Below are 12,421 nucleotides of genomic sequence, written 5' to 3' on the forward strand. Positions count from 1 at the left end.
TAAATGCAGTCATGTAGGTAAAGCATTTTGAGTTCTTGATTACAAACCTTCCTCTCCCCCTTTCAGAGTACTGGGTTATTAGGGTTTGTTTTTCCTCCTCTACTTTTCAAGTAAGTACTTTGAAAAAGATGCATGTAGGGGAAATAATACATTAAGTATTTCTGCTGAAAAGTGGGGTTTCTGCTCAAAAGAAACGTGCGCTGTGTTTATTTATGACTGGCACACAAATTCAAGAACTGAGCTTGCTGCTTGAACACTTGACTTCATGGTTTTTGCTCTCAGAGCCATCTCTCAGTAATGGAGAACACAAAAGCGTTTGAGGAAGCTGTCCTTGCTGGTTCCACCGGGTAAAGATGCTTGGGCTAGTAGATAGTGCCATGAGATTAGATGAAAGAACTGTCTGCCTCTGGGGAGGACCCTGCTGGGTCTCATGCAGTTTGATGGACCATGAGATCCCTAGGATCAGGGGTGGACGGGAGCTGGGAGGGTAAGTGTTACTGCTGTTTGCATCTCAGTGACAGCATTGAACTGTCCAGTACAAGTTTCTGCCGTGGGAGATGACCCACTTGTAGGAAGGCCTCTGCTGAGACAACCTTTATTTAAAAAAAAAAAAAGATTTATTTATTTATTATTTTGCGGGGTAGAGAGAGAGAGAATCTTAAGCCGACTTCCTACTGAGCACAGAGTCAGACACGAGGCTTAGTCCCACAACCCTAAGATCATGACTTGGGCTGAAATCAAAAGTTGGACGCCCGCTGGACTGAGCCTCCCAGGTGACCCTGAGACTGCCTTTAATGAGTGTGCCATGTGTCATAGAATATAGGTTCTGAATCCAAGCGTTTTGGACTTGAGTCCTAGTTCTGCCATTTACTAACATTGTGGCCTGGAACATGACTTCACTTCTCCCTGCCTTAGTTGCCCATCTCAGGAACAGAAGTGAAAGTAGTACCTACTTTCAGACGCTTTGAGGATGTAAGTAAGGTGTTTAGCATAGTGCTTGGTACATAATGAACACTGAGTAAATGTTATCTCTTATTTTCACTATGGCTCTGGCTGTTGTTCTCATTGTCATTATTGCTCATAAACTTGATCTCTAAACTGTATGTGTAATGTTAACTTTGCTCGTGACCACATTAAAAAAAATAGATGAAATTAGTTTTAGTAATATGTTTTATTTAACCCAGTATACCCAAAATATTATCATTTCAATGTATAATCAATATAAAATTATTGGTGTATTATACATTCCTTTTTTCATTCTAAGTCTTTGGTTTTTTATATGATGTGCTCCTTAGAGCGTATCTCAGTTTTGACTGGTCACATTTCAAGGGCTCAGTGGCCCCATGTGGTTGGTGGCCACTATACTGGACAACACTATTTGGAGAATTACACCATAAATTCAGGGGAAGCTGACAAAATGCCTACTAGGGCAAAGGGATGTATTTCTATTGAGTACCTACTACACATCAGACACTTTAGATATACCATGTAATTTAATCATTGTGACCATATTGCCCTCCCCCCATTTTACAGATAGATACTCAGCTAATTTACCCAAAGTGACCCAGTTAGACAGAAGCTGAACTTGAAATTAAGTCTGTGAAACTGAGTCTCCTTCCCTGTGGTGAGGTGGTAACTAGAGGCTCGATTTTCTGCTAGTGGCACATGAGTGCCATCCAAATTCAAGACAGCATTCACAGAGACATTTGTAATGTGTGCCATGTCTTCTTTGTGACACAGTTGAGTAGAGCCAGCTGGCATGTCACAAACAGGTGAAGGACTGAGTCTGGGTCTCAGGTTAGTGTTCAGGATAAACCTGGGGTTTGGAGCTGTGTCTGTGACCTAGTCATGACTCTGTGTAAGGCTGAGATCTGGGTTCAGTCTGTGAATAAGAATTGAGTCTGTGACCAGAATCAGAACTCCATCTGTGGCCAAGTCAAAGTTTGACCTGAGGCAGAGGCCAGGGCTCTACTTGGAGCCAAGGTCTAAGCTCGTTTTTTTGTCCAAGGGGCAGAGTGGTACATGCAGCAAATTCTTGGGAGTTGAAACACTTAAGGTCAATCCTGTATGTCAGACACCAGGCCTGGCAATGCCTTTGGAAATTTCTAGGAGCAAGAAACTGAGCAACAAAGCAAATGCTTATTTAGGGGGCATAACTTCGGTGAAGATGAGGGATCTAGTAGGAGTGCTAACTCCCTGGGGAATGTTAAGAGCACACAGTGGCCTGATAACCTCTACCATGCCCACTCTGGGTGGGACCAGGATCTATGAAAGTAGATTCCAGTAGCTGTGTTGCATGGAGTGGTCACGTGAGGTGGAGAACAGAAAGGACATGCAGAGCTTACAGGGTGTCAGCCAATGTGGCTGGATTATGATGGTGAATCAGGGTATTTAGGGAGCCCAGGACTTGGCATGCCATCTACTCCTAAAAACCAAGCTGAATGTGTGGGGGATACCACCAGCAGGGTCCCAGAAGGTTGTGTTTGTCAAAACGAGTCAAGTACCAGTCAGTGGGCCACAAGGGGTCACCTCTGGCACAGGTTAAATAAATTATGATATAGCTATCCACTAAAATGTTATCTAGCCGGAGAAATGAATGAGGGGCAATTTTCAAATATATCATTAGGACAAAAGCAAAGTAGGAACAGGATATATAGTATGCTCTCTCTTGCATAGGAAAGTGTGGAAATAAAAAATATAAGTGTAAATGCCAAAGGATTCCAAAATGCTAATAAAAGTAATTATTATTATCTAGATGTTGCCAAGGAGGGTCTTCTTAACAAGTAACTGAGCTCAGTTCAGGGGCCAAGCCAAGCCCCAAATTGCTGCTTCTCCCCAGACTGAAAAGCCATGGCTCTTCATTCCTGTCACTTACATCTCAGGGTCCACATGGTCATCTGAGGGTGGCTGGGAGTCAGGGAGGAAAAGTGAAGTTAAGGAGCCCTGGGAGCCAGGTAAGTCCTGACCTACTGGAAGCTGTTTCCTCATGGTCTCCTCCCCAGAGCAAGGTAGAAATGTGCTTTGTGAATCTGACATTAAACTGCTTGCTTATTCTTAGTTTGAGCTAAAATCAAAGTGATTTTGCAAGAAACCCAAAGCAGTGAAAAGCGATAGAGCTGAACATCCATACATTATAGATATTTCTTCTGGGGTGGAAGAGCCTTGTGTGTGTTGTTGTTGTGGCTGCCAAAAGTCTGTAGTAAACTGTTTCCAGAAAGTATTGTGCATTTATAATGCAGTTTAGGATTGCTTATGTTTTTATTTGATATATACATATTTCATGAGAACAACATTGAACGTGTATTTAATCAGGATTTGTAAGGAATCACTGGTAATCCTTTTATGTTTCTTTATATTTCTGCATTATAAATTTGCTTCACTGCACATACCCCAAAATTACTGAGCTGAAAAGACTGACTGTGCAGTTGAACTAAATATCAACAAACATTATGGATGTGTATGTGTGTGTGCATGTGTGTTGTGTATGTATATCTTATATGTTGCAGATATATTAAAAATATAATTTTCATTTGGTGGAGAAGGGATAAATTATTCAATAAACTATGTTGGAGAACTTGGCAACTATTTGGGGAAAAATAATTATACCCGCACTTCACATGAAACTCAAAAAAATCCTCTAGGAATTACTATTATTAAATATTAAAACTGAAATCATAAAACAATTTGAACAATGTGTTGGTAAATATATAAAAAATCTTGTATAGGAAATTATTTAGTAACTCCTTGCCTTAGTTTTTTCATCTATGTAATGAAATAATAATAGTATCTATCTTACAGGATAGCTATGGGGATCAAACAAGTAATCTATGTAATATAATATGATATGAGTAATATAAGTCTTTAGAAAAGTACCTGGCATATGGTAGGCACTATATAAGTATTAACTGTTATGTCTATTTCTAAACATGATATCTAACAAAGACACTAAAAAATAAAATGATAGATTATGAAATTTTAAAATTTGTGAATGTCAAAAAAATAGCATACACAAAACAGAAAATGCAAATGGCACATTAAAAGTCAACCCAGGTGGGCAGCCCCAGTGGCCCAGAAGTTTAGTGCCACCTTCGGCCCAGGGTGTGATCCTGGAGACCCGGGATCGAGTCCCACGTCCGGCTCCCTGCATGGAGCCTGCTTCTCCCTCTGCCTGTGCCTCTGCCTCTCTCTTTCTCTCTGTGTCTGTCGTGAATAAATAAATAAAATCTTTATAAAAAAAAATTCAACCCAAGTGACAGAAAAAAAAAAAGAGCAAATATCCTATATGGGTAACTATTCCAAATCAGTAAGAGAAAAAAATTCTCTATGTAGAGTTATTATTCCAAGTCAATTAGAGAAAAGAGGTAGTAGACTTCTCAAAGGAAATATGAACTAGAGTTTCAATAGGCCAATCATGAAAGAAGACACTCATATTAATTCGTTTTTTGAACAAATATTTACCATGTCCTTGGTTATACACTGGGCTCTCCAGGATGTTGGGGTACAATAATGGGTGAAATGAAGGCCCTGCTCTCAAGGAACTTACATTGTAAGAGCCAATAAACATATAGACAAGAAATCCAGTTCACAAAGAATCAAAGAAATGCAAAGCTAAAGAGTGAATCATTTTTTGTGTGCCTAAATAGTAAATATTTTTGAATGATTTTATCACATATCAGTGATGATGTAAGGAAACTAGCACTCTTATACCTTCATAATGGGAGTAGAAACTAGTTTAGTGTAGTCTGTAGGGAATTGTATCAGTAAGTGCTAAAAGTTTATAAATGTGTTATTCCTGCAATTCAACAGTGTAACTCATAGATTATTTTGAGGAATAATCAGAAATGCATAGAAAGATATCTATACAGGAACATGTATTCACTGATTGATTCTCTCATTTTCAAATATCTATTGATTATTACTACACTCAGGACACTCTTCTAGGTCTTGGGGATACAGCAGTGATAAATGCAGAGGAAGTTCCCATTCTTTAGGAGTTTATACTGTAGTATGGGTATTTTTTTAGTAGGGAAATGTAAGGTAGACAGACAATAAACATACAAACACACACATATATTTATAAAACCAATTTGGAGACATAGATAAGAGGTAGATAGATGTAGACAGATAGCGAAAGTAGTATAAAGCAAGATAAGAGGGGAGGATTGCTCTCCAGCTCTCCAAGGGTGCTGATGTGGAAGGAAAAGAGATAGTACCTATTTTATATAAAGAATTAGAGAAGATCTCTTTGGTTAATTGGTATCTGTGCAAAGACCCACATACATTGAAAGACCATGTCATGCTGATATCTAGGGGAGGAGCATCATCCTACAGAGGATAATGAGTGCAAATGCCCTGAGGTATAAGAAACATGTTTGGTATCTTCTCTTTGAGCAGAAACAGGGAAGCCATGGTGGCTGGAGTGGGGTTGGCCAGGGGAAGATCAAAGATTAGAGCAGAGAGGTGCAGAGGGCAAGGTCACATAGAGATTTGTGGGCCATTCTGAGGATTGTGAGAGCGTTAAGACAACTGACTGATATTTAAAACTATAGTTACTCCTTTAATATCTCATGATTTTTACAGGTCAGGAATGTAGGTGGGGCTCAGCAGGGAGATTCGTTGGCTCCATGTAGCATTGACAGAGGTCACTCAGGTACTCACCTGGAGGATGAGCTGGTCAGGGTTCAAGATGGTTTCACTCATATTGACACCTTTTGCAGGGACGGTTGGAAAGAGGGACTTGGCTGAACTGGTTGGCTGGAGTGCCTACCTATGAACTGTCTGGCATGGTGTTCTGTGGATAGTCAGATTTTTTTCATGGCAGCTCAGGACTCCTGGAGAGTGTTCCAAAGGGCAGGAAACAGAAGCTGGAAGTCTCTTACAGAAATTGGATAGAGTCACTTCCTCTGCATTCCAGTGGTCTTGTAGTTATACAACCAGTCTGGTTTCAGCAGAAGAGGGGTAGAGCTCACTTGTCATGGGAGGAATAGAATTGGCAGCCACATTTAGTCCACCATATAGAGTAAGAGAGAACAAAGAATTAGGTTTATTTCAGTGTTATTTAAAACTGTGACAATGTCAAAATAACCAAAATATTTGAGAAAAATGGCTAAATATATTTGATGTGTATTTATGGCCACATAATGGAATATTTGTCAACCAATAAAATTGTGTTTTTAGGGAATATTGATGAATGAGGGAACATAATGCAGTCTGCCTGTATGTGTGTGTGTGTGTGTGTGTGTACATGTACTCATATGTAGGGTTGTGCTTGTGTATTATTGTGTGCCTATATACATACTTCTTGAAAAACTTTTAGGCAGGGGAGGGTCAGTGTTCAGCTATAATCACTCTTTCAGTAGTGATCAGGGCATCTATGGTCCTCTTCCTTGGCCACTTTGACAGAGTTCTCCTGAATGTGAGGCCTTTTAAAGTCTTTTCACTGATCGTTACACAGAGACTGTGGGTTACAGGAGGCAAGCAGGCCATTGCTCAAATGACGGAGCAGACTGGATGCCATTGTCATGACCTTAAGTGTGTGTATTTGTATTTGTAACCACTTTTTTTAAAGCTCTATTAAGAGATGACTGGCTCTCTAAGAAAATGTTTCCATTGTCAAGACCAGACTCAAGATCATCTCTGTGAACCGGTTAGTTGAAGAAGCCACAAATAATCTCATTATTCACTCACCTATATCCAATGATACCACACAATTAAAGGTGCCAGGGCAAGGTAAGAGAGGGAAGCTCTGTGCGCTAGATACTCTACTAAGCCCCAGGCTGTAGAGTTGAATGAGATAGGTTCTTTGTTAATGAAGAGTTTGCCATGGAACCAGGTCTATCATCTCTGTATTCTGGCCTGGCCCTAAGACCAACATTTCATGGTAACTCTATGCATATTTGAATGCATTCATTCATTTGGAATGCATTTGGAAGAGTAGGGAATCAGTGATGCAGTTCAGGTCAGGATTCTGAAGGTGAAGTCCGGGATGTTTCATAGGCTTTTCATCTGTGTGTATGTCCAGCTCTTTGAGCAAGGTAGCGCTTGTAATTCTATGCATTACACCACCAAAGGGTAGTGGCAGACCCATAAACAGGGTGATCATAGACAGCTATGGTTGCCAGCATTTTTGGTCTCTCTGTAAATTTCAAAAATCAACCCCTCTTGGTGAGCAAATGGCAAAATATGCCCATCTTTCTGGACTAACCCAGTCCACTGTGTAGGGTGGGATGGGGTAGATAATGGCTCCCAGGCTAATTTAATTCTAGCCTTGACCTGTGGTTTTGTGTAGTGCACAATCAGGGATGGCAGCCTAAGTGCCTTGGCTCCTTCTAGGTTGTTTGTGTAACCTGCTCTGATCCTGTTTCTGCCCATCTTTGTTTTGGACAACATGGTCCAGCCTATCATTCCTTCTCTAGCCTCAGGACTCCATCTGGCAGACATGCATTTGAGGCTCATTTTCTACTTTTTCCCTGAAAGTATCCATCCCAGGCCATGCCTTCAGGACCAACCCTCCACACCAAGTCTGCAGGAGCCTCTCCATACCCTAACAAAGGGGGCCAGCAGGCAGGACCAAGACAGGTGCTCCTCCCACCTCTTCCTTTCTCTCCACAGAAGAGACCAGATTCAGATGCATCTATGGAGACCAGGGAGAGAGGGCCGAGCTCACACTCTCGCAGCTAAACCACCGTTATTATGATTAGCACTTAGTGCTTAAGAGGTAACCCTAAGTGCTGGGTCCACTTGGGAGAATCAAAGGGGCTAGGACCCCGGCACCTTTGTTATTTCCCTGTGCTTTTGTGTGTTCATTTTAGTTACTCCTTTAGAGCAGAATTTAAGCTCTTTATTGATTTGGCTGATCAATTGCCCAGTAATGCTCCAGGCAAGAGCCCGATAGCAGTATAGATTCCATCACACGTAGCAGCACCCCTCCCAGTTCCTCCCAGCTACAGCAGTGATGTCTTCAGCATCTTTGCTTTTTTTTTTTTTTTAATTAATTTTTATTGGTGTTCAATTTACCAACATACAGAAAAACACCCAGTGCTCATCCCGTCAAGTGTCCACCTCAGTGCCCGTCACCCATTCCCCTCCAACACCCGCCCTCCTCCCCTTCCACCACCCCTAGTTCGTTTCCCCGAGTTAGGAGTCTTTATGTTCTGTCTCCCTTCCTGATATTTCCCAACATTTCTTCTCCCTTCCTTTATATTCCCTTTCACTATTATTTATATTCCCCAAATGAATGAGAACATACACTGTTTGTCCTTCTCCGATTGACTTATTTCACTCAGCATAATACCCTTTGCTTTTAAAAAGATGTTACTGGGCAGCCCGGGTGGCTCAGCAGTTTAGCGCCACGTTCAGCCCAGGGCATGATCCTGGAGACCTGGGATCCAGTCCTATGTCGAACTCCCTGCATGGAGCCTGCTTCTCCCTCTGCTTCTCCCTCTGCCTGTGTCTCTGTCTCTCTCTGTCTCTCATGAATAAATAAATAAAATCTTTAAGAAGAGAAAATATTAAGAAAAAATATTTAAGAAAAGAATAAATAAATAAATAAATAAATAAATGTTACTTTCTTTTCCAGTTTTACTGAGAAATAATTGACATACATCCCCTGTATAAATTTAAGTTGTACAGAAGGGTGGTTTACATATTTACATATTTTTGGAAATGATCACCACTATAGGTTCAGCTAATACCTAATCTTCTCATGTAGATACAATAAAAAGGAAAAAAAGAAGAAGGGAAAAAATTATTTTTGTGATGAGAACTCTTCGGAGCTACTCTCTTAACAGCATTTCTCTTTGTCACACAGCAGCATTAGTGACAGTCCTCATGTTGTCCATTACATCTCTAGGGCTTATATACCTTATAACTGGAAATCTGTACCTTTTCACCTTGACCCCCTTCCTCCATTTCCCACCCTCTGCCTCTGGTAACCACAAGTCTGATCTCTTTATAAGTTTGATTTGTAAAAATATTTCTCATTCATTCATTCATACATTCATTTTTAGATTCCACATATAAGATCATACTGTGTTTGTATTTCTTTGTCTTACTTGTTTACTTAGCATAATGGCTTCAAGGTTCATCATGTTGTCACAAATGGTAAGATTTCCTTGTCATATTTTTTTTATGCTGAATAACATTCGTGTGTGTGTGTGTGTGTGTGTACCACAACTACTTTATCATCTCTCAATGGACACTTAGGTTGTTTCCATGTCTTAGCCATTATAAATAATACTGATGTAGACATGGGATTGCAGATACCTTTTCAAGTTAGTGTTTTTGTTTTGTTAAATATATTCCCAGAAGTGGAATTTCTGGATCATATGGTAGTTCCATTTTTAATTTTTGGAGGGTCCTCCATATTGTTTCCCATAGTGACTGCAGCAATTTACAATCTGCATTAACAGTGCACAAGGTTTCCCTTTCTCCACAACCATATCAGCATTTGTTGCCTTTTGTCTTGATGATGGACATTCTGAAGATGTGAGGTCATATTTAATGGCAGTTTTAGCTTTTTGTATATCTTCTTCAAAGGAATGTCTGGTTCGGTCCTTTGCACATTTTTAAATTGGGTTATTTGGGTTTTTTGCTAATGAATCGTATGAGTTCTTTATATGTTTTAGATATTAGCCCCTTCAGACATATGATTTGCATATATTTTTCCCATTCCATAGGTTGTCTTTTCACTTTGTTGATGGTTTCTTTTGCCATGGAGAAGCTTTTTAGGTTGATATAGTCCCATTTTTTTTTTTATTTTGTTGATTATGTTTTAGATCTCCTATCCAAAGAAATGATTGAAAGACCCATATCAGGGAGCTTCGTACTTATGTTTTCTTCTAGGAGTTTCATGGTTTCAAGTCTTACATTTAAGTATTTAATCTGTTCCAAGTTAATTTTTGTGAGTGGCATAAGGTGTGGGTCCACTTTCATTCTTTAACACCTGACTATCCAATACTCCCAGCACCATATATTGAAGAGACTCTCCTTTCTCCTTTGAGTATTCTTGGCTCCCTTGATTGTACATGCTTATGTTTATTTTTGGCTCTCAATTCTATTCCATTGGTCTTTTTTTATGCCAGTAACATATTGTTTTGATGACTACAGCTTTATAATATAGCTTGAAATGAGGAAGTGTGATATTTCCTGCTTCATTTTTCTTCCTCAGGAATTTTTTGTTTGTTTGTAGCTATTTTAGGCCTTTTGTGGTTCCATGTAAAGTTTGGGAGTGGTTTTTCTAGTTATGTTAGAGAAATGTCATTGAAATCTTGATAGGGATTTTATTGAATCTCTAGATCTCTTTAGTCAATATTTACATTTAAAAATATTATTTTCACTCCATTTATTTGTGTCTTCTATTTCTTTCATCAGTGTTTCTGCAGTTTTTAGCATGTAGACCTTTACCTCCTTAAATTTATTCCTAAGTACTTGTTTTTTAACACTCTTATAAATGGTATTGACCACTTTATTTCTTTGTCAGAAATTTCATTGTTAGTTTAAGAAACACTACTGATTTTTGTACATTAATATTGTATTTTGCCAACTTTACTGAATTCATTGATTAAATCTTTTTTTTATTTGTTCTTTTTTAAAATAATACATTTATTTTTTATTGGTGTTCAATTTGCCAACATACAGAATAACACCCAGTGCTCATCCCGTCAAGTGCCCCCCTAAGTGCCCGCCACCCAGTCACCCCCACCCGCCGCCCTCCTCCCCTTCTACCACCCCTAGTTCGTTTCCCAGAGTTAGGAGTCTCTCATGTTCTGTCTCCCTTTCTGATATTTCCTACCCATTTCTTCTCCCTTCCCTTCTATTCCCTTTCACTATTGTTTATATTCCCCAAATGAATGAGACCATATGTTTGTCCTTCTCCGATTGACTTATTTCACTCAGCATAATACCCTCCAGTTCCATCCACGTTGAAGCAAATGGTGGGTATTTGTCATTTCTAATGGCTGAGGAATATTCCATTGTATACATAGACCACATCTTCTTTATCCATTCATCTTTCGATGGACACTGAATCTAACGTTTTTTTCATTGTGTCTTTAGATTTTCTGTATATAAGATCATGTCATCTGCAAATAGAGACAATTTTACTTCTTATTTTTTAATTCTAATATCTTACATTTTTCCCCTGTCTGATTGCTCTAGGTAAGATTTTCAGTACTAGTTGAATAGGAGTGGGAGTTGGCATCCTTATCTTGTTCTTGATCTCAGAGGAATAGCCTTCAGCTTTTCACCATTGAATATCCTGTTAGCTGTGGGGTTGTCATATATGGCCTTTATTATGTTGAGATGAGTTCATTTCTATACTGAATTTGTTAAGAGTTTTTATCATTAATGGATGTTGAAATTTGTTGAATGCTTTTTCTGCATCTGTTGAGATGATCATATGGTTCTTTTCTTTCATTCTGTTAATGTGACGTATCACATTGATTGATTTGCATATTAAAACTATCCTTTCATCCTAGTGACAAACCCCACTTGATCATGGTAAATGAGACTTTTAATGTGCTGCTGACTTTGTTTTGCTGATATTTTATTGATAATTTTTATGTCTTTATTGATCAGGGATATTAGCCTATAATTTTCTTTTCTAGTTGCATCCTTTTCTGGTTTTGATATCAGGATAGCTTATAAAATAATTTTGGGGAGTTCTGTTCTCTTTGATTTTTTTAGAAGAGTTTGGAAAGGATTGGGGTTAATTTTTCTATAAATTGTGGTAAAATTCACACTGAAATTATCTGGCCCTGTGCTTTTCTTTATTGGAAGGTCTTTGATTAGTGATTCAGTCGTTGTACTAGGAATTGGTGTATTCAAGTTTTCTGTTTCTTCCTGATTCAGGCATGGTAAATTGTACAAGTCCTTTTTTTTTAAGATTTATTTTTTCATTTTGGAGAGAGAGTGCACAAACGAGGGGTTGGGCAGAGGGAAAGAGAGAGAGAATCTTGAAGCAGACTCCTTGCCAAGCACAGAGCCCAACACGGGGCTCAGTCCCAAGACCCTGAGATTATGATCTGAGCCAAAATCAAGAGTCAGATGCTCAATCGAGTGAGCCACCTAGGTGCCCCAGGTTGTATGTTTCTAATAGTTTCTCTATTTCTTTTAGGTTGCACAGTATTTTGGCAGATAGTTGTTCAGAGTAGCCTCTTGTGAGCCTTTGAATTTCTGTGTTATCAGTTTTAAGGCTTCTTTTTCATTTATAATTTTGTTGATTTGAGTCCTTTTTCTTTTTCTTTTTTCTTGGTGAGTCTAGCTAAGAGATTGTCAGTTTTGCCCATCTTTTCAAAGAACCAACTTAGAGTTTCGTTGATCACTTCAATTGTTTTTCTTTTCCCTATTTCATTTATTTTTACTCTAATATTTATTATTTACTTTTCTTCTGCTAACTTTGGGCTCAGTTCTGTTTCTAGTT

The 12,421-nt window shown here is 39.0% G+C and overlaps 1 protein-coding gene across 23 annotated transcripts in view; it reads left to right on the forward strand.

Annotated features, from left to right (window-relative positions):
- PTPRT (protein tyrosine phosphatase receptor type T) overlaps window positions 1-12,421 on the forward strand; it is a 1,025,198-nt gene that overhangs the window by 514,369 nt on the left and 498,408 nt on the right. The gene's annotated exons all lie outside the window — the stretch shown is intronic.

This window comes from Vulpes vulpes, chromosome 14 (genome assembly GCF_048418805.1).
Source record: "Vulpes vulpes isolate BD-2025 chromosome 14, VulVul3, whole genome shotgun sequence".
In the NCBI taxonomy this organism is placed as follows: Eukaryota; Metazoa; Chordata; class Mammalia; order Carnivora; family Canidae; genus Vulpes; species Vulpes vulpes.